The sequence below is a fragment of the Apodemus sylvaticus genome, chromosome 1 (genome assembly GCF_947179515.1).
Source record: "Apodemus sylvaticus chromosome 1, mApoSyl1.1, whole genome shotgun sequence".
NCBI classification, from domain to species: domain Eukaryota; kingdom Metazoa; phylum Chordata; class Mammalia; order Rodentia; family Muridae; genus Apodemus; species Apodemus sylvaticus.
Window position 1 is genome coordinate 165483658 of NC_067472.1, and position 21117 is coordinate 165504774.

The window sequence follows — 21117 nt, forward strand, 5'->3', positions numbered from 1 at the left end:
CAAGCTCAAGGACAGTGTCCATCTTATGTTATCTTTACTGGAAAGGCCTCTATAATTATGCCATTAAATTCTGTGTTTCCTGATGAATTCTTGAAATTCTTAGGCAAATGGATGGAACTTGAAAATATCATCCTGAGTGAGGTAACCCAATCACAAAAGAACGGACATGGTACACACTCACTGATAAATGTATATTAGCCCAAAAGCTCCGAAAACCCAACATACAATTCACAGACCACATAAAGCTCAAGAAGAAGGAAGACCAAAGTGTGGGTACTTTAGTCCTTCTTAGAAACGGGAACAAAATACTCATGGGAGCAAATACAGAGACAAACTGTAGAGCAAAGACTGAAGGAAAGGCCATCCTGAGACTGCACCACCTGGGGATTCATCCCAGATACAGTCACCAAACTCCGAAACTATTGTGGATGCTAAGAAAGGATTGCTGAAAGGAGCCTGATATGGCTGTCTCCTGAGAGGTCTCAACAGAGCCTTACAAATACACAGGCAGATGCTAGTAGCCAACCATTGCACTGAGTATGGGGGTCCCCAATGAAGGAGTTAGGACTGAAGGAGCTGAAGGGGTTTGCAACCCCATAGAAAAAACAATATCGACCATCCAGATGCTCCAGAGCTCCCAGGGACTAAGCCATCGACCAAGGAGTACACATGGCTCTGGCTGCATATGTAGCAGAGGATAGCCTTGTCAGGCATCAATGGAAGGAGAGGTCCTTGGTCCTATGAAGGTTTGATAGGACCCCCAGTGTAGGGGAATTAAGGACGAGGAGGTGGGAGTGGGTGGGTGGGTAGAGGAACACCCTCCTAGAAGCAGGGGGAGGGGAAATAGGAGAAGGGGTTTGCAGGAGAAGGGGAAACCAGGTAAGGTGATAACACTTGAAATGTAAATAAAATAAAATAAAATAAAATAAAATAAAATAAAATAAAATAAATCCTGTGTTTCCGTTCATTCCTCATTTTGTTTGTGCTTTATAGCTTTTAGAACTCAGTAAGTTTTAATTAAGAATCAATGTTTAGTTTTGTAAAAATGTGCATTCAACAGTCACAGAGATGGCCACATAGTTTTTCTCCTTTAACCTATTAGTAGAGTGGAATTGTGAACAGATTTCCTAGTGTTGAACCACACTTTCCTGGGACAAAGACTTAGTCTTACTTTCAATGCTTTTCTGGATCATATTTGCTAATGCTTTGTACAGAATTTCTTTTCAGCTACATTCATGACCATGTTGTTGGTTGAGGCCAGTTCCCTTGGAATAGCCTGAAAACCTGGTGTGGAACATTACAGATCTTCATGAATTAAGTGGCTAACTGAAGAGATACACGGCAAAAAGAAACGGTTTTGTGAGGTGTCTCTAGAGCTAGTGGCTAAGCCCTCTACTTGTTCACTTTCTATAAAGTGCATCACTGCATCCTATTGATCTTCTGGAGCAATGCTTCTGAACTTGTAGGTCATGACCCCTAAGGGTCACACATCAGATACCCTGCTTATCAGATATTTACAATATGATTCGCAACAGTAGCACAATTACAGTTACGAAGGAACAACAAAATAATTTTGTGGTTGGGGGGCTCACCACAATGTGAGGAACCATGGAGAGGGTCACAGCATTGGGAAGGTTGAGAACCACGGCTCTGGAGTTAAACATGAAACCCAGGGCAGAGGGAGAGCCAGAGGGTCCGTTCAAACTCTTCCCGGCGGATGAAGTGCCACTTGGCAGGCGAGTTTGAAAAGAAGTATGTAGTCACTCTGGGTGTGGCATTGCACCCTGGTGTTCCACACTGACAGAGAACCATCACCATGTGAGATGTGGCTGGCCAGATGGAGTTCAGGGACCTGCAGGATGGCTACTATAATGGCCCAGGAGCCCAGTTTGCTGTTATACTGTTTGATGTAACATCAAGAGTTACTTACAAGGATGCGCCTAACTGGCATCTAGACCTGGTTTGCATGTGTGAAAACATCTCCATTGTGTTGCATGGCAACAAAATGGAAATTAACGACAGGAAACTGCAGGCAAAATCTATTGTCTTCCACTGAAGTGGAAGCACTATGACATTTCTGCCCAAAGTCACAAGTTTAGAAAAGCCTTTCCTCTAACTTGCCAGACGCGCACTGGAGCACCTAACTTGGACTTGGTGTCCATGTCTGCTCTTGCCCTGCATAGGGTAGCCACGGACCCAGCTTTGGTAGCATGGCGTTGGCATGATTTAGAGGTTGCTCAAACAATGCCCCTCCCAGGTGAGGAGGAGCAGTGAGAAAGTGGAGCTGGGCTCCTGTGTCAGAAGTCTAGCTTTTACAGGCCACTGGCTTGTAATGTCAGTGAATGTGCCACCTGGTTTAGCCAAGCAGAACGTGTGCTTTTATGGGATACTGAGTGAATGAATAAATGAATGAATGAATGAGTGGATGAATGAGTGAATGAATGAATGAACAGATGGGAGATGAATGGGCTTCCAAATGAAAGCAGCAGTTAAAACATACCTTAGGTTTTGGAGGCAGGGGGATGGGTAGAACTTGTTTATTTAGTGTTTGGAACACTGTTGTTTCCTTCCTGAGTTTCAAAGATAAGACTGCTATGGTCACATTGCAATATTCAGTGGTGAGATCTTGTTTGTAACTGTCAGTCTCCTTTTCTTGTTTAGAATTAGGGAAAAAAAGTTGTATTTCAAATAATCCAAACAAAAATAAAAAATAAAAAAATGGAGCCTGGTGTGGTGGAACACACCTTTAATCCTAGCAGATCTCCATGAGTTTGAGGCCAGCCTAATCTACAGAGTGAATTCTCTGGCAGCCAGAGCAAATGGTGAGACCCTGTCTCAAAAGAAAAACGAAAAAGAAAAAGAAAACATATGGAAAGGACGGCTTAAGCTTTGTTGGATTTAGAAGATGTTAAAGAGGTTTCAAAGATTTTAATGAATGATCGATCGTAGAGGAGGCGACTCTGGCTGCACCTACATATCTGGGTGAAACCTCTGGCTCTCAATAGGCAGAAAAGGAAGTCAAAAGGAAGATCCCGTGGGTATTTCTACTCAGGATTTTATAAGCAGCAGGGATCAATTGCAACATTTGAATTTTCAGTAGCATCTTCATAAAGGAAAGGAGTTCACATTTAGAATTTCCATTTAGAATGCTTATGTCCTGTTACGTTGTAAATGTCCCGTTCACATGTGTTAACACTTTGTCCCCAGCTGGGGGTGCTGTTTAGGAAGGTTGTAGAACCTCTGGATACTTCCAGATGGAAGTGGGTCACTTGGCCAGCCCTGAGGCCTGATAGCCCTGCCCCATTTCCTGTCTGCTCTCTGTTTTGTGAGTGCAGTTACCACTGTAAGCTGCTGATTAGTATTTCCCCCATCATGCCTTCCCCACCAAACTCTCAAGCAAAGTGAAGTCTTCTTCTCTTACATCAGTCTTACCAGGATTTTTGGTCACTTAATATGAAAAGTAATTTTTTTTTTTTTTTGCAGGAGCACAGACGATATTTCAGAGCACCCCCCACCTCGAGACAGAAAACATAAAGGCATAGGTTGAATGATATGCAATTTCCCAGCATGATCTTAAAAAAGAGGAGTGGTTCTGAACCTGTGGGTCGCTACCCCTTGGGGGACCAACCCCACTGCAGAGGTTGTTGTCTAAGAGTATTGGAAAACACCAATATTTACATTATGTTTCATAACAGTAACAAAATTGCAGTTATGAAGTAGCAACAGAATAATTTTTTGGCTGGCGGGGGTCACATATTAAAGGGTCCCAGCATTAGGAAAGTAGACAACTACTGGGATAGAGACCTCTAGCTGAGAACTGCCTTCTGTGCAGCGCCAGTTCTAGTGGGACAGTGGGGAGGTTCAGGTGAGCAGACCCACTGCAGTGTGGTCAGGGCCTTTCTGATGACCGGGGCTTGCTGCTGAGCCCAGTGAAGTGGCAGCGCAAACCCCAGGAAGGCCGTGCAGAGCCAAGGAACACTTAGCCCTTGTACTCACTAACCCGGCTTCTCTCTGATGCTGTCTTCAAAGGCCAAAGGCTATGTGGCCTTTGTGGGCTGATGACTTCTCACCTCCAAATGCAAAGTCCAGCCTTCACGAAAATGTCCTGGGCTTACTTACACTCCACTAAGTGTGTACTTGCAGGGGGCAGGAGGGGAGCAGGCAGGACACGATTTCAACGATCTATTCTGCATCTCTTAATACTCAGAGACCCTTGAGAGAGTCTACGCTTCCATCTCAAGAGAGCTTGCCCTTCTCAAGATTTAGATTTTATCAGGAAAGGAAGAGGAAGAGAACCACTTCAGAATATAAGCCAGATGCTACCTGCAGCTGTTTCGAGGCCTCCCCTCATGTAGAGCCTCGCACAAGTGTTAATTTGGGTGTGTGAGATTCTCATGTATCTGTGTCTGAACAGCACATGTGTCCCCGGTTGCATGAGAATTGTTCACGCTCCAGCTGAGGAACCCAACATCTCTAACCACAACAGAATGGAAGCAAGGCTGGTAGTGTCCAGGCGCGCCTCACCCACAGCCCACAGCAGCCCCTGGGAGTGCTTTGTGGGTTTCATCCTTCGCAGGCCTCAGGATGTTGAGCTTCCTCTGGGTGGGATGTCTTCTGTTAATGTCTATTTAGCTGGCCGAGGAAGTTCCTTATGAAGTTATTTTCTGAAGGCGGTCTCCATCTTTGCTCCTCTAAGTGCATAAATCTTCCTTTTCACACTCTAGGGTTGGTGTTGCAGGTATATTTGATATCAGAGAAAGCCTCTTTCTTTCTCTGTGACTGGTTTATTTTTATTGTTAAAGATGGTGCTGGATTTTTCTACTTGCTTTATGTGTGTGTATGTGTGTGTGTCTTATATATATAATTTTTTATTTTTGTGTTTGTGTAATATATATATATAATTATGTATTAGGGGAAATATTAGACAGCCTTTAATACATATGTGAATATGAAGTCTCAATTTTACATATTATGTGAAATTATAATACATAAACACATACTTATATATAGCTTGATAAAATGATACATAGTTACTTAATAAAATTGAGACTTTAATATTCACAGTCACATATTTCTTTTTTTAAAAAAAGATTTATTTATTTTGTCTATATGAGTACATTACAGCTGTCTTCAGACACACCAGAAGAGGGCATCAGATCCCATTACAGATGGTTGTGAGCTACCATGTGGTTGCTGGTATTTGAACTCAGGACCTTCAGAAGACTCTTAACCACTGAGCCATCTCTCCAGCCTCACATATTTCTTTTATTTAACATTTTCCCCTTGACCGCTATTTCTTTACTCATTCTGGTTTCTGTTTGTCATCCTCATGATGATCTTGGACAGACTGGCTCTGTTTAAAATTATTATTATATTATTATATAATTATTATATTATTTATAATATATTTATATTATTATATTATTAATAATAATATAAAATTATTATTATTATTATTAGAAATTCTCATAATTTCTACTTTTTCTGGCTTGTTTTGTTAGGTTTTGTTCTATATCCTAGGGAATTTTTCTAATTCACAGATCCTATTTTTATCCATATGCCCTTTCTGAGAGTTGCTGTATCTTGATTTTCTTTCCTTACTTGATTTTTCTTCTTCAAACTGGTACCCATTGCCTGGTTGCCCCCTGTTTCTATCACTTTCTTGGTTCGGTATCTTTACGTTATCTCAGACTATCTGCGAGGCCTTTAATTATCTTCTGTCCCCTGCATCAGCCCCACTGCAGTCCGATGTACTTGCTCTCGGTTCTTGCTGCCCCTTGCAGTGAGCTGCTGGCTCTCCTCACAGCCATCTTGTGTCCCGGCCTCCCCGTGGCTCTCAGCCTGTGCTGATGCGACCCTGATTCCATCAGCCTCCACGAGAGATCAGTCTGCATTCCCCTACAACGCTGGATGGATTGCTAGGGGTGGGTTAAGAGGGCCTTGCTTTCAACCTACAAGCCTCATGCAGGACAGTGGACACCTGGTCCTATGGTCCCCTTCAGGCCCATGGTTGGCATCAGCAATCCCCAAACAAGCCAGTCTGTTAGTCATCCATCCTGCAGCCTGGGGGCAAAGTTATGATCAGATTTCCTAGATTTCCTCTTACTGGACTGTTCTCACTACATTACAGCACCCTCACTCCCCATCTCCTATACCTAATGCTACCCTGAGTTTTATGGGTACCACCATATTACCCTTGGTGAGTGGACCACATGTGGTGACTGGAAGCTTGAGGAGGGAGGAGGGAGGTCCTATAGAGATGCTATGATTTCTGGCTAGGACACCTGGGTGGTTTTTTGTTTGTTTGTTTTGTTGTTGTTGTTTTTGTTTGTTTGTTTTTTTGTTTGTTTTTTTACCTGACTGTGAACCTTTGAAGAACAAAGGTTGACTCTGTTACCTTTTCTAGATCAGCACTTTCCAAGCATTTCCAAGCACCCAGGCTGCTATTCAATTGTGATGTTGCTCGGCAAGCCCTTCCGATCTCCACAGCTGCTCACCTCCACATCTTCCATATGGCATCAGCTCCAGCCTCACTCAGAAAGCCTCTCAGCCCTTGTCCTGGGTCTCTAGACCCCACTGGCATCAGCTGCACACTGTAACTTTTCTGCCATAGATTGTAAGAAATGTGTGTACAAACAAATGTACAAATAAATTGACCCTTTAACTTAACTGTGAGGTTGCAGCAGAAATCAAGCCCTATTCAAATCCATGTCACTGGTCCCTACTGCAGCACATCATGTGACACAAAGCAGCCAAACACTACACATCTGAACTGAATAACACACAGGGAGGATTGCCCCCAGACTGGAGCAGTTCCATATTATTGTAACTGTTGAAGCGGGGGTGACATAATAGCCCTGGAGTCAGAAAGAATAAGGAAAGAAAATTTATTATCAAATTCCTAAGATGTGCCAGGCACTGTACCATGGGTTATCTCAGCATCAAAGAGGAAGATGTCTCTATTGATAAGTAATGCTTTACACATGAAGTTGTACCTTGCAGTACTGAGGTGGACATTGAAGTTTACTCTCCTTAAGAGGTAAGCTACCTGGTGCAACACTGCAGAGCTTGTGAGTGGCAGAGCTAGATTTGAACCCAGGCACTCTGAGCCTAGAGACAAGACTCCTAGTGTTAGGGTATGCCAGGGTATAGACTGTGTCTATACCAGGCCAGTTAGGTAGGTACTCAAGGAACTGAGGCTCCCCCAAAGCACATGATTAGAACCAAGCCATTAAGCATTGATTTCCTCACTCTTAGAAATCATTTGAATGGTTGTTGGTCTTCTTCTTGTTGTTGTTGTTGCTGTTGTTGCTGTTGTTTGGAATTTTGCACATACAACAACCCTTGGGATCTGACCTCAAGAGACCATAACGGTCCCGAGTGACCAAAAGTCCTCATGAACAGAACCCGAGGAATTAATAAAAGACCTCAGTCATTTGGAATAGAGTTGAGAGAAGCCACCAACAGTTGGAGGACAAAACAGAAGGGGTCACAAGTCCCACCAGACCCACATGTGCCCCCTATACCCAGGGTATAGACTGGGAGAGACATATGTGAGCGCGCCTCCTGTTGCCTTGTCAGCTGCCCTACCATAAAGCTGTTCTCTTCCTCTTTGCAAAAACTGGTGCTGTGGCATGGGCACCCATGTGCCCAGGCAGTGAGCCTTTCTGAATATTAATCTTTCCTCTGAGACAATGGCTGCAACACGGGCATGGGGTTAAATCTTGGTACATTCCCTCAGAATCAGAAGCCAGTGTTGCATCTCCTCTTATAGCCATTCTTCCTCTCCACACACATGGCCTCCCAGCCACACCACACCCCCTAGATGAATCCATGAGACTGTGAAGTAGAGGAAAGTGGGGATTCTATGACACCCCTACATGCCTGGGTGTCCTGAGCAGATGGGAAGCCAGGACATCCAGACTCTTGAACTCCAGCCAGCAAAGTTTGTGCTCAGATGGTCTCCACTGCCATCTGTGGATGGAGATGTTAATTTAGTCTTGATATCTCTTTAGTCTCTCACAACCACATGGGAGAGCTGTTAGCCTCGTTTTTTTGCAGAAAAGATGAAGCTTCTGCCTTCTGAGCAGTGAGTAGCAGAACTGGACTCTGCTCTCGGGTGCGTGTGTACTGGGCATCCCAATCCGAGATCTCTGCTGACAAGTTTGGCTCTAATTTCACCTTTGCAGCATATGCATCTTCCTATGGACCTGAGTTACTGCTGCCAAGCTTGTGGGTGAACTGATACAAAGAACAGGGGAAAGAGGAATGAGGGCACCCTAGGCCAGGAGTAGGGAGAGGTAGGGAGGGGGAGGGAAGACACGTGTGCCCCCTGCCTGGGAGAGAAGGATGAGAACCAGGAATCTAAGGAAACTGTGTCAGGGGGCCTTAAATGCATAACCAAGGAGGCTGGGCCTGGGGAAGGACCCAGTATCACCAAGTCACCTTTTAGGTCATTGTTCCAGCAGCAGGCATAAGATCAAAGGACCCTAGAAGTCCAAGCTTCCATCCCCAGCCTGAATATATGCCACAAACGCAGAGTCTGTTTCTGGTCAAAGGTACTATTTGGAGTAGATAGTAGTAGCATATTTGGGATGTCACTGGTCAGTGGGTCTGCCCTGGCTGGGACTTTGGCTCCTCCTCTCCTCTGATCACACAATCACAGCTGTGCAGTGTGGCCTTAAAGCAGACCAAATCTGCTTCTGCATCCGGGACAAAGAAGAAAATGAGTTTTGTTCTTCCCAAAGAAAGGTCATTCTCCAAGGAGTCCTCTCTTGCTCTTGGAGCAGATGCTGGCCTGCTCTGACCAGCTTTGGAGCAGGCGATTCCTCCCCAGTGATCATCTGGTGCAAAGCCTTTAAGATCTGCAGAGGGTGATGGAGAAGCAGTTTGGAAGAGGAGCCAGTACAGGGACACTTACCCTGCCTTGGAGAAATTTACAAATCTCAACAAGAACAAAAACCAGAAGAAAAGATGCCTCTTAAAGCTGCGGAGACAGCTTAGTTAGTGAAGTGCTTGTCACAGAAACTTAAAAACCTGGCTTTAACCCCCAGAACCGTGCAAAGGATAGGCATGGAGGCACATGCCTGGAAGTCCAACACTGGGCTCGCTGGCCAGCCAGCCAGCTTAGTGGGTGAACCACATGTCAGTGAGACACCCTGTCTCAACAAGCAGAGCAGGCAGGTCTTAAGGAACAACACCCAAGGTTGCCCTCTGGCCTGCGCATGCATGAACACACATATGCACCTGCACACCTGTGCACCCAAGTATAAATATGCACACATCCAAAAAGGTTCTTCTATTAATGCCCATCTGTCACCATTAGTCCACATTGTATCATCTGCAATTAAAATAAGACAGCAGAGACAGCCACCTGGAGGTGATGGCTCAGGTTTTTGTCTTGAGACATGATTGGCATAAAACTCACTAGTGGTTGTTAGAACGAAGCCACGTGTTGCCAAGTGCCCTGTCGATCAAGAGATGGTAAGCTATATCTAAAACTCTTAAAACTTAAGATTCTAAAATAAGAATACTCGAAAGCTGATCTCACCTTCCAAACTTAAGGTGTCTTGCATACCAAGGGGTGAAATGGCTAACAGTGTTTGAAGAGAGTGTACCCTCGACAGTCATGTCCAGGTAGGACATGGGGAAAAATCTTTCAGTCTGGACAAACCAGGGAATAAAAACATACATGGGAGCTCCTAAAGGCCCCAGGTAAGAGCAGACACCAGAATAATACGTATCTGTTAGACTTGGCCACAGAATCCAGGGGTTGGAGGCCTGCAAAGGCTGCCCAGCTGTCCTGGCCCCAACCTGCTCTAGGCGGTACAAACAGATCTCAGAGGGAGTGGAGAATTGGGGCAGACCCAGGGAGGCCTTGAGAGGGCAACTGGGTGCCCAGAGGCCTCAGCTGCACCTCAGTGTGACTTTAAACAAAATCACTGCCTCTCTGAACCCCAGTTTTATCCCCTGTGGGAAAAAGGATATAGAGAACAGCTGTGTCTTTACCCTTCCAAGGGTATCCCTTTGGTAACCTGAAGGCTATAAATATCCTTGATAGAAGAAAAGCCTCCATGTGTAGCCTGAAATAGGCTAATTCCATCACCACCTGTTTGCTTGGAGCCCCTGCTTGCCCCTGTGCAAGCTGGGAAACCCCATGCCACCACTCCCATGTCTCTGTATTTCCAGCAGCCCACCCAAGAGTTCCCACCTTGGGCTCAGTTTTTTTTTTTTTTATCATATGTGGGCACAATCCTAGCTCCTAGCTGACACGTCATCACTCCTTGTCTAAGCTGTATAAAAAGCCCCTCGCTTTAGCCCAGGTGCACAACTCCACTAACCTCCTGCTCTGAGATCGGTGAACGCAGAGAGAGCTATCTCTCAATAAGCCTGTCTTTATAGTCTTGATTTGGCTTAAATTGGCTTATTCCATCCACAGAGAAAACCCACTACCCACCTGCTCCTCCCCCAAACCACCAGAGGCCCCAGAGAACAACCCTCAGGCTAAAAGTTTTCTAAGCACCCCTTTCAATCTGGACAGGTAGGAGAGGTTCTGACTATAGGAAAGTGTCGATGTCAGGGTTCAGTGGAGTGCAGAATGAATGCCACAGAAGGCAACAACCAAAGATCCTCACTATTCAAGTTCTGTCTTCCCCATTGAAGGCCTAGGAACAAAGAACCTAGTTGACTCTGAGAGCCTACAACAAAGCCAGATCTACCAGAAACAACACAGTGGCCCAGTTCCCTGGAGAAGGACCAAAGCAGTCCCACATCAGAGTCTTGCTGGACTCACAGCAAATGAGAGATTCACACACTTTAGACACAAGATGCTTTTTTCATTCTCTGGAATACATACCCATATGCTTACCTGTAAGTCCTACTCAGGAGACATCTGCCACCAACTCCAGTCCAAGCTGCCAGGTGGCCTCAAGGGTTGGAACAAAAATGCAGACCCTGCTGACATTTGAATTAGGTTGGCCATCTTCTGGTTACCACATTAAGTCTAGCTAAGGACTATCTTAGAGAACTCTCATCTCTCCTTTGGGGTTGGGGGCAAGGAATGAATTGCAAGAATGAACTGCAAGGGATGAGGTTAAAGGGAGGCGGTTTCCAGCCATTCTATCACTGGCTGCATTGGTTGTACCAGAGGAGATTGACCTATATTGCTTTCCCAGGCCAGTTTTTCCCAGGTGAGGCTGAGGAGCGCAGAACTACACCTATAGGTGCAGCACTCTGAGCATTTACTTCCCCAGCTCAGGCCTCTTAAGAAGCAAATCGTGCAAAATAGTGGGTGTTGAATCCATGTTCACACAATGCCCAGGAAAAAAGGACTTGGGGAGCTTTTCCGGAAAAACTCTCAGAAGTTGGGCCCTGAAGGCAGTGGAGCCTGCAGAGGTAGCATGGAGAAGGAGCCACTCCAGCCATAGAGCAACTTGAGTAGACATCTAGAGGCTGAAGACTCTGCTGACACCTCTGGACTCATGCTCTTGGGATCTTCAAATGAATGTTAAGACACCAATCTAAACTGCAAGGAAAAGAGGGACTCCTGCATGCTCTGGGCCTGCTTAATAATTCTCCATGGGCAAGAACCAATCCCTGATACCATTAATGATAACTCTGTTCTGCTTACAGACAGAGCCCAGCATAACTCCTCTGAGAGGTTCCACCCAGCAGCTGACTGAAACAGATGCGGAGTCCCACAGCCAAACATTGGACAGAGCAAAGGGACTCTAATGGAAGAATTGGGGGAAGGACTGAGGGCCTCAAAGGCAATAGGAACTCTATAAGACGACCAATAGAGCCAGGTGGTGGTGGCTTACGCCTGTAATCCCAGCACTCTGGGAGGCAGAGGCAGGCGTATTTCTGAGTTTGAGGCCAGCCTGGTCTACAGAGTGAGTTCCAGGACAGCCAGGGCTACACAGAGAAACCCTGTCTCGGAAAACAAAAAACAAAAAACAAAAACAAGCAAGCAAACAAAAAGATCAATAGAGTCCACTAGTCTGCTAACCTGGACCCTTGGGGGTTCCAAGAGACTGACCCACCAACCAAAGAGCAAGCATGGCCTGGACCTAGGCCCCTGCATGTATATAGCAGATGTGCAGCTTGGTCTTCATGCAGGTTCCCCAAAAGATGGAGTGGGGGCTTTCCCTGAATCTGTTGCCTGCCTGTGAATCCTGTTCCCCTAACTGGGCCACCTGGTCTGGCCTCAGTGGAAAGGATGCAACTAGCTTTGCAGTGACTTGATGTGCCAGGGTGGGGTGATACCCAGAGGGACCTCCCCCCTCCTCAGAGGAGGAGGGAATGGAGGGGCTGTGTGAGGGGGGCCAGGGGGATAGGGAAGCTGCTATCAGGATGTAAAGTCAATACATACATTATTATTTTTTATTATTATTATTATTATTATTGTTATTAAACCTGTGTTCCTGACTTTGCCCTTAATTCTATGTTCTGGTAAAAGATCATCCTGCAGTTGGACCTGGAAGCTAAAGCGGGTGGGGGATGGGCACCTAAAGAACTGTAACAGACTTTCCACACCATTCTTTAAAATACTTTCCAGAAAATCACCTTTGGGAGAAGGACAAGAGAAAAGTAGCCACTTTTTTTTTTCTTCTTGAGGACAGAGACAAAGGCCGCTGCCCACCACCTCACAAGTGGGCACCATCAAAGCAATCTCTTACCAATTTTGCGGACTCTGGGCAACCTGCCCTTCAGGACAGAACTGGCCAGCTGGCTCACTCGGCAATTTGGATGGAGAAATCCCAGCACCACCGCCAGACCAGAGAGGGCAGTGCCACAGTCGCCACGGGCCACTAGGCATTCAAATCTGTTCATTTGACCAGGAGCAAGGAACGAGGAAAGCAAACAAAGCAGGTCTGGGCCCTGCCATCGCTTGATAAATGGGAAATCAATTTAGTCTCTGTAATCCTCCTCCGTCCCAAACTGCAGGAACAGTCACCACATGCTTTATTGCCCTGCAGAGTTTATTATCTGGCATTAAAGTGAAGCGTTTTAAAGAATTTTCACTACGTTTGTGTTAGCTGGTTAGACGTTTTATTACTGTGACAGAAATCCCCCAAGAAAACAACATAAAGAGGCAGGATTAATTTTGACTCATAGCTTTGGGGACTCCTTTCTGTGACAGGATGGGCCCATCCTCCTAGTCCTGTAAGGAGGCAATCTATCATTGTGGAAGTCTGGGGTGAAATAGATCAACTCACCATAGCCAGGAGGCAAAGGGAGGAGGAGAGGTAGGAGCCCAAGACACAGCCCCTAAGGACGTCTCCCCAAAGATCTGCTTCCTCTAGGTAAGGCCCCACCTTATAAAGTTTCCAGAACCTCCCAAAATAGTTCCACCAGCTGACGAAGACTTCCGCAATCAGGCCTCTCAGCAGATACTTCATATCCAAACCATGGTAACCCCTTCTATAGGGTTACTTAAAATTATATGTGCAGCTGGGTGGTGGTGGCGGCGGTGCACGCCTGTAATCCCAGCACTCTGGGAGGCAGAGGCAGGAGGATTTTTGAGTTTGAGGCCAGCCTGGTCTACAGAGTGAGTTCCAGAACAACCAGGGCTACACAGAGAAACCCTGTCTAGAAAAAAAAACAAATCCAAAAAAAAAAAATTATACGTGCATTTAAACATTCCAAATTAATACACTCACTCTGAATTCACAGCATGGATTAATGTCATGAATTAATGTCATGCTAGACACTATCTTGGGCATTGGTGAGTCATCACTGAGTAGCTAGAGTCCCTTAGCTGTCCCAGTGCTAGCCTAGCAGGCATGAGGCTCTGGGTTCTATTCCCAGCACCATATAAGTTGGGTGTGACGGTGCAGAGTTGTGATGCTAGCATGAAGGAGGCAGAGACAAGAGGATCAGTATCTCAAGGCTGTTCTTAGTTCCAGATCAGACACCAGCCTGGGCTACAGGAGGCTCCGTCTTTAAAAGACAAAGATTACCAGGTGACAACTCACAAACTCAGTTGAGAAGAAGACCCTATATGAAGCAATTACAAGTGTAGACTGGAGAAAGGAATCAAAAGAGGAAGATGGGAGGCTGTGTCTGTCCTTTATGCTTTCTTGTATTTTTTCAACATTGCTGACCTGTTCCTGGTGCCTCCTAGACCGGGAAGTCCTATTAGTGACTTTCAGGAGTCTTGGGATGTTCATATGAGTTTCTTTTCAGCCCTTTTCTGGGCTGTCTTTGCCATGATCCCATTCTCCGCTTGATAGATGGATGGTTTAGAAAATTGAGAATGGAAGAAATAGATGTGTGCGGTGAAGGATATAAGAGTTAAAGAGACTCTCATGGGGCACAGGAAGAAATTAGATGCTAGTAGAAGGTGGGCCAGGGCCAGGCACGTCACTGCACTCTGCGCCCACCTAGCTGGGCAGATGTGCTCTATGAGTTTGCCCAGCCCAGTAGGGCGTCTGTAGTGATCAGCAGAGAGGAAGCTGTACCAGGAAAGCCATTACCTTCTCCTCCACCCACAGAACTGCCCCCAGCAATAGCCTCAAGCCAGATCCACTTTCCTGTCCCCTTCCTGGAAGGGCTCCAGAGTCCAAGCCCAGAAAGACAGAAGTCTAAGATCACGCCCTGCCCCTCCCCGGTGATAAGATCTTGGTCCCATTTAAGCACTCTGGGACCTATTTCTTCATCTGTTCCATTGAAAGGATGGAAAGAAAGAACATCTACAACACCTGTGGACTCTACAGGCTCGCTGCCACCATCACACACTCTCTCCTTTTCTCCTCTTAAAGTAGTGAACTACTTAACAAAGGTTTTTCTTCCCCTGACTCCCAGCAAAAGTCTTCCTCTGCCAGTCTGGGGTCTTTCTGTGCCCTGAGACCAGGACAGTAGTGTCAAGAATTTGAGCTTGCAAGAGTCACAGGCTGCCCAGCCACAGTGCTGGTCCAGAAGAATTGGAGAGACATACAAAGATGAAATCTGTTTGGAGCTAGGGCTGGCCAAGATGGCCTGGCTAGTCCCTGCTCTCTGCCGCCCCCTGTTGGTTCAATGCTTGAAGAGCTACTTTGCTATTTACTATGCATGCTGTGGAAATGAGGTCATAGAGGTAGCTCAAAGTAGGATCTGTAGACATCGTCGCAGATCCTGTCCTACTCTATTGTGATTCTGCTTTGGGATGCTAAAAGATCATATCTGGCACCTCTGTAATCTAAGGCTCCATCCAAACAGAAAAATTAGGCTCTCAAATCCAGCTTTGGGAGGTAGGGACAGCAACAAGACAGGCAGGCAGTTGGATAGCACGGTGTTTTTCCTTCAGACCCCTTCACAACTGGACACATGCTGGAAGGCTGTGCCCACTCCAAAAATAGTGTCTTCTCTCAGCTGCTCTTCCTTAGAAATACCCCCAAAGACATATCCAGAGGCGTGTCTCCTAATTAACTACAGACCTCTCCATGTTAACTCTCCAAGATTGAGACCACTATGGGTGCTTGCTGCATTTTAGATGGATTTGAAGATGTTCTGTAGGAACTTGGCAGGAACACTACCCTTTCCCCACCTCCAGACTCCTGCTAAGCACTGATGTTCATTGTTCCTTCCCAGTGAGCTTGGCCTACCCTCAGAAGCCTTCTCCACAAAGTCTGTTCCACGAAGAGAGTCCCAGTGTTTCTGCCCAAGGTAGACTCTGTGTGTCTTGGGTGTTTGAAGCACCTGCCTTGGAGCCTGCAGCCAGAGAGGGGATGTGGAAATTAGTATCCTGTTCTGTATCTGATTCTGTGTCAGATCTTTCCAAGAGGTCTTGTTTGTTTGTTTGTTTGTTTGTTTTTGTTTTTGTTTTCTAATATACTCTTTTTTATTCAATATATTCTTTATTTACATTTCAAGTGATTTTTCCTTGCCTGGATCCCCCCTCCCAGAAAGTCCCATAAAGCCCTCTTCCCTCCCCCTGTTTCCCAATCCTCCCCTTCCCACTTTCCTGTCCTGGTATTCCCCTACACTGCTGCACTGAGCCTTTCCAGGATCAGGGGCCACTCCTTCCTTCTTCTTGGGCATCATTTGATATGTGAATTGTGTCTCTTTCCAAGAGGTCTTGATGTGTGGTGGTTTAAATGAGAATGGCCCCCAAAGGCTCAGCCCTTTGAATATTTAGTCCCCATCTGGTAGAACTTTTGGTGAAGAATTAGGGATGGGGCCTTGTTAGAGGAGGTGTGTCACAGGGTCAAGCTTGGAGGCTTCAAAATCCTCCCAGCATCCTCAGTGCACTCTTGGCCTCCTGTCTGGGGTTTTGAGATGCGAGCTCATAGCTGTTCCTGCTACCATGCCTTCATTCCGCCATCAGGGACTCACTCCCAAAAACCATAAGCCCCAAATAAACTTTTTCTTCTCTAAGTTGCTTTGGTTGTGGTATGTTATTACAGCAATGGAAAATTGACTAAGATAGGCAGGGTGCTAGTTGTAATGGGCAAGTCAAAGCTGTGGGTTTCCCTCTCTTGGATTATATAGTTAGGCTAATTTCGGAGTTCCACAAAGAGGAGGAATCATTGCTCAGAAGCATCCCTAAGGCAATGGATGCTGGTTGTGAAGGGTGGGAGGGGGTGGTTCTTAAATGTGAAGGTTGTTGATACAAAGGACTTCTGCCAAGCCAGGGAACAGCAGACAAGTAGGCACAGGGATGACATTAACCGGTGTCTTCCTTAGGATTTCTATTGCTGTGATAAAAAACACCATGACCAAAAAAGCAATTTGGAGAGAAAGGGGTTAAATTTCATCTTACAGTTTCACATCATAGTGAAGATCACTGAGAGTGGCCAGAGGAAGAACTCACACAAGGCAGGAACCCGGAGGCAGGAACTGAAGCTGAGGTCATGGAGGAATGTTGCTTAGTGGCTTGCTCCCCAGGGCCTGCTCAGCCTGCTTTCTTATAGAACCCAAGACCACCAGCCCAGAGATGGTGCTGTCCATCTCCCACATCCATCATTACCTGAAAAATGTACCACAGGCCAATCTTTTGGCCTTTTTCTCATTGTCTCAATGTAGGGACATTTTCCCAATTGAAGTTCTGTCTTCCAAATGACTCTAGGTGGTGTTAAGTTGACACAAATCTAACCAGCACAACTGGTGTCCGTTCCTCTGGTGTTGCCCGAGGACACATCAAAGCAGCTGAACTGGACCCCGAGGTTCCAGGATGATAGCAGAGCAAAAAAGAAACAGGGAGCCAAATCCTTGAGCTAAAGGCAGAAAATGCTTCAAAGTTCAGTGTCAGACCCTGAAGCTGTCTGCATAGAGGTCATACTGTCAATAGCAGACCTCACCTCTTACCTCCCCGCCAACCAAGTCAGATACTATATGATGTGGTGAGCAGGAGGGACAGGCACAGCAGAAATGTCAGATGTGGGGATCCCCCGGCAGGGGTCCTGCACCTGGCCCATATGCACCCAGCTCTGGCCAGGTGAGTTAGGCATCCCAGAGGGAGATAACTTTAGGATGATTTCTTGGCAAAGTCTGGACAAGTGAAAATCTGCCTGAATTCCTCCTCTGGAATCTAGCAGACAAATAAAGAGCAATAGATGCTATGGCCAAAAAATGTAATGTGTATGGTTTTAACATCAGAAAGGCAGAAACCTAACCTCAGTCACCCCAGCGAGATTTTATTGAGTCTGGAATATCACTCTTCTTCTGTGTGGTATTTGTCCTGTTTAATCTGCTTGCAAGCACTCAGGCAGGCAGAAAGGGCTCTGTTTTCAATTACCACTATCCTGTTGTCTTCTACTGAGATGTTCCCCATCTAGTCTTTAGGTCCAATCCACAAATATCTGCTCACAGCAACTGTGAATTAAGAATTCTGAATCTCGCCGGGGCAATGGTGGTGCATGCCTTTAATCCCAGAAACCCTGTCTAGAAAAACCAAAAAAAAAAAAAAAAAAAAAAAAAAGGATTTCTGAATCTCAAGCTGGAGAGATGGCTCAGCAGTTAAAAGAGCTGGAGAGTTGGCTCAGCAGTTAAGAGCACTAACTACTCTTCCGAGGGTCCTGAGTTCAAATCTCAGCAACCCCACTGTAGTTCACAACCATCCATAATAAGATCGGATGCCCTCTTCTGCTGTGTCTGAAACCAGCTACAGTGTACTTATATAATAAATAAATAAATAAATAAATAAATAAATAAATAAATAAATCTTTAAAAAAAGAATTCTGAGTCTCCATCTTTTGGGATATAGAAATTTCTATTAATTTCCATAGTGCACCTCTCTCTCTCTCTCTGTGTGTGTGTGTGTGTGTGTGTATGTGTGTGTGCATGCGAGCAATTGAACATGGGAGACTACTACCTGACGCTAACCCACAGGCAGTGTAAGCCCAGGAAAATCTCTATATGCTCTCTCCTTGACTCAACTACCTCTCCTGTACAATGGGCAGGGCAAGAATACTTGCTTCACGGGGTTGCCATGGGAATTATGTGAGCTTACACAGACTAAGCACCTAGAACACTACAGAAGTGCCTGACATTTCCATTCTTTGCTATTATATGGAGTAAACATGAGAGTGGCTCTGCGGACAAATTCCAGGCATTTCCTGTTTAGCGCAACTCTTCTGCTTTGTCTTCCGGTTAAGCAGAGACAGAGGAGGGTTATAGCCAGGGCATTGGGGGCAGGACGTAACACTGGAATGTGCTGATGTCAGATCCCACAGAGCAGTCCTGGAGGCCACATCTATGCTAGCTATGGCCCTGTCAGTTGGATGGATGGACAACGTTCTTAACAGGGTAGACAAAGAATGCTAGGTACAAGTAGACATCACACCCTGCTCCACTTGGTCTTTTAACAGCCAGTGTTGCCTCCCCTCCCTGGTCCTGAGGAATGCCCCTGGGAAGTCCTGGCATGAGAACATCACTGTCACGATGTTATCCGCCAATATAGATTGCAGGAAGAGCAGCTGGTTGTGGGAGCAGCCTTGGCTGCTGGCCTGACTATGCAAAGTGCAAAATAGTTGGGGTTTCCCTTGCTTTGATAAAACACCAGGAAGCTGAGGAGGAAGGGGTTTATTTGCCTTACACATCAACAGCACCGTTCATCAACAAAGGAAGTCAGGACAGAAACTCAAATAGGACAGGAAACCTGGAGTCAGGACCTGATGTTGAGGCCATGAGGGATGCTGCTTACAGGCTTGCTCTCCTGTGCTTTCTTATAAAATCCAGGACCACCACCTCAGGGGAGGTGCCACTCCCCACGGACTGAGGCTTCCCTTTCAATCACTAACTGGTCCTACAGCCAGATCGTATGGAGGAATTGTCTCATTTGAGGCTCTGTCCTTTCAGATAACTCTCTTTCGTCAAGTTGATATAAAACCATCCAGCAGACAAAGCTACCTTGCCTATTCCCTCTCACCTTTCCTGGAAAGTAAACTCTGGGAACGGAGCTTTGTTCTAGTCCTAGCCCATCCTGAACTGATGGTTTTAGCCATCTCTACAGCTCCGGAGTTCTACAGCTCTGGCGCCTCCCTCTGTCTGGTGCCCAAGGGGCATCACTGGTTAAGCCTTCTGTAACCTAGATTCTGTCTGCAATTATCCCTTGAGTGGCATCTGCTTCTCTTGCAATGTACCAGCTCAAGGAAGGAAAACAGAACTTACTTCCAATGACAATTTAGACTGGTCGGCCATGTCTGGCTAGAATGCAGTTATCTGCAAAGTGGTCCATGTACAAGCCATTCAACATTGACTACTGCAAGTTCAGGGGAAAGAGATAACAAATGTATGGTATGTACATTGGCTAATACTATTCTTGGCCCATCAGACCAAATATGGAGTCTTTAGCCTCTATAAGAAAATTTCCTCTATAAGAAACCATCCATCCTCAGATTTGACTTCTGAGGGTTCCAAGAAATTGCCAAACTCAGGTTTCCCAAAATGGAAGGCAATCCCCACAGACCCCTAGGGGAACCACTAAAAACTTAGTTGGTGGTGGCCAAGGACAACTTGCCTAGCCCCCACAGACCTTAAAGGCAGCTGCTAAATTATTCCGACTGGCCTGAGATATTTTGGTTTGAGCACGGAAAACCCCACCTCCCAGGGAACACCAGTCCTGTACAGTTTGGGATGACTACCCTGACAGTAGATGTAACCAACCTCCCCTGGTGGAGGAAGCATGCCGGACAGTCCTCATTGCACTCAGCAGCTCCTCTGGGAGATGTCTGACCCCAAGGACTTCCCATTTGGTGGTGCATTCATAGGGCTGAGGCTGAAGCAGGAAGATGGTGGAGAGAGAGATCCAGAGAGATCCACCTGGAGCCAGGACTTAGTAGCTCTCACTGGCAGCAGGACGTGAGCTCTAGGAGGCTGTCCACATGGGCTGTCTGCTAGTTACTCACTAATCACAGGGTCAGGAAAGTCTTCCTTTCTCTGTGGTTAAGTACCACCCATCCCCTAACATCCAAGGACTGCTGTTCTCTAGCACGCAAGAAACACTGGTTCCATGTCCCAAAGCACCCACTTCTTTGAAACCCAGAAAAAAAGAAAATAGCCTTCTTTGTTTATTGTTGCAAAATTACTGCACAGCAAAGGAGGGGAAACTGAAGCAAATGAAAGCATAGGAAAAATCATTTGCCTCATTTCAAACCTCCATAGACACCCATCCAAACGAAAGCAGGAAAATGAAATTGTGTTCCTTGAGTTGTGTGCTTCTGCCCGGATTTGCTAAGAAAAACCCACTCTTGCCCACAGCCACGTCTGCTCCTGGTGACATCTGTCAGCCAGAGAGTTTAATTGTTGGTAAAAGCATGTCCCTGTTATTTGAGCACCACACAAATAGCATAAATACAATTTAACCACCATTTCCAGAAATCACAAACCTGTGTGTCGTGCGCACCAAGTGCTAAGGCTGATTAGTGCAAAATTTAATTTTCGTTAATATCAGCCCAAGACAAGTGGAGCATGAAATTACCCTGATATGTTGATATTATGCTCCCTAGTTCCAACTGTGTCCTGTAGACTCCCATTGCTGGAGACAGGCGCCGCCCTGTGTGGGGAAGAACCCCTGGCAAGGAACAAGGCTGGATGGGGAGGCAAAATGATTGGTTCTGAGGATGCGGGCGGCACTCCCGCAACAGCAGGGGCTCAAGGCCTGTGTGGTAATGACACCAAAGGACACTGAGTGGTAAT

At 46.0% G+C, this 21117-nt stretch overlaps 1 pseudogene; it reads left to right on the forward strand.

The window, feature by feature from the left end:
- The first annotated feature begins 1717 nt into the window (after positions 1–1717).
- Positions 1718–2274, forward strand: LOC127690557 (GTP-binding nuclear protein Ran-like; annotated as a pseudogene).
- Positions 2275–21117: the final 18843 nt, after the last annotated feature.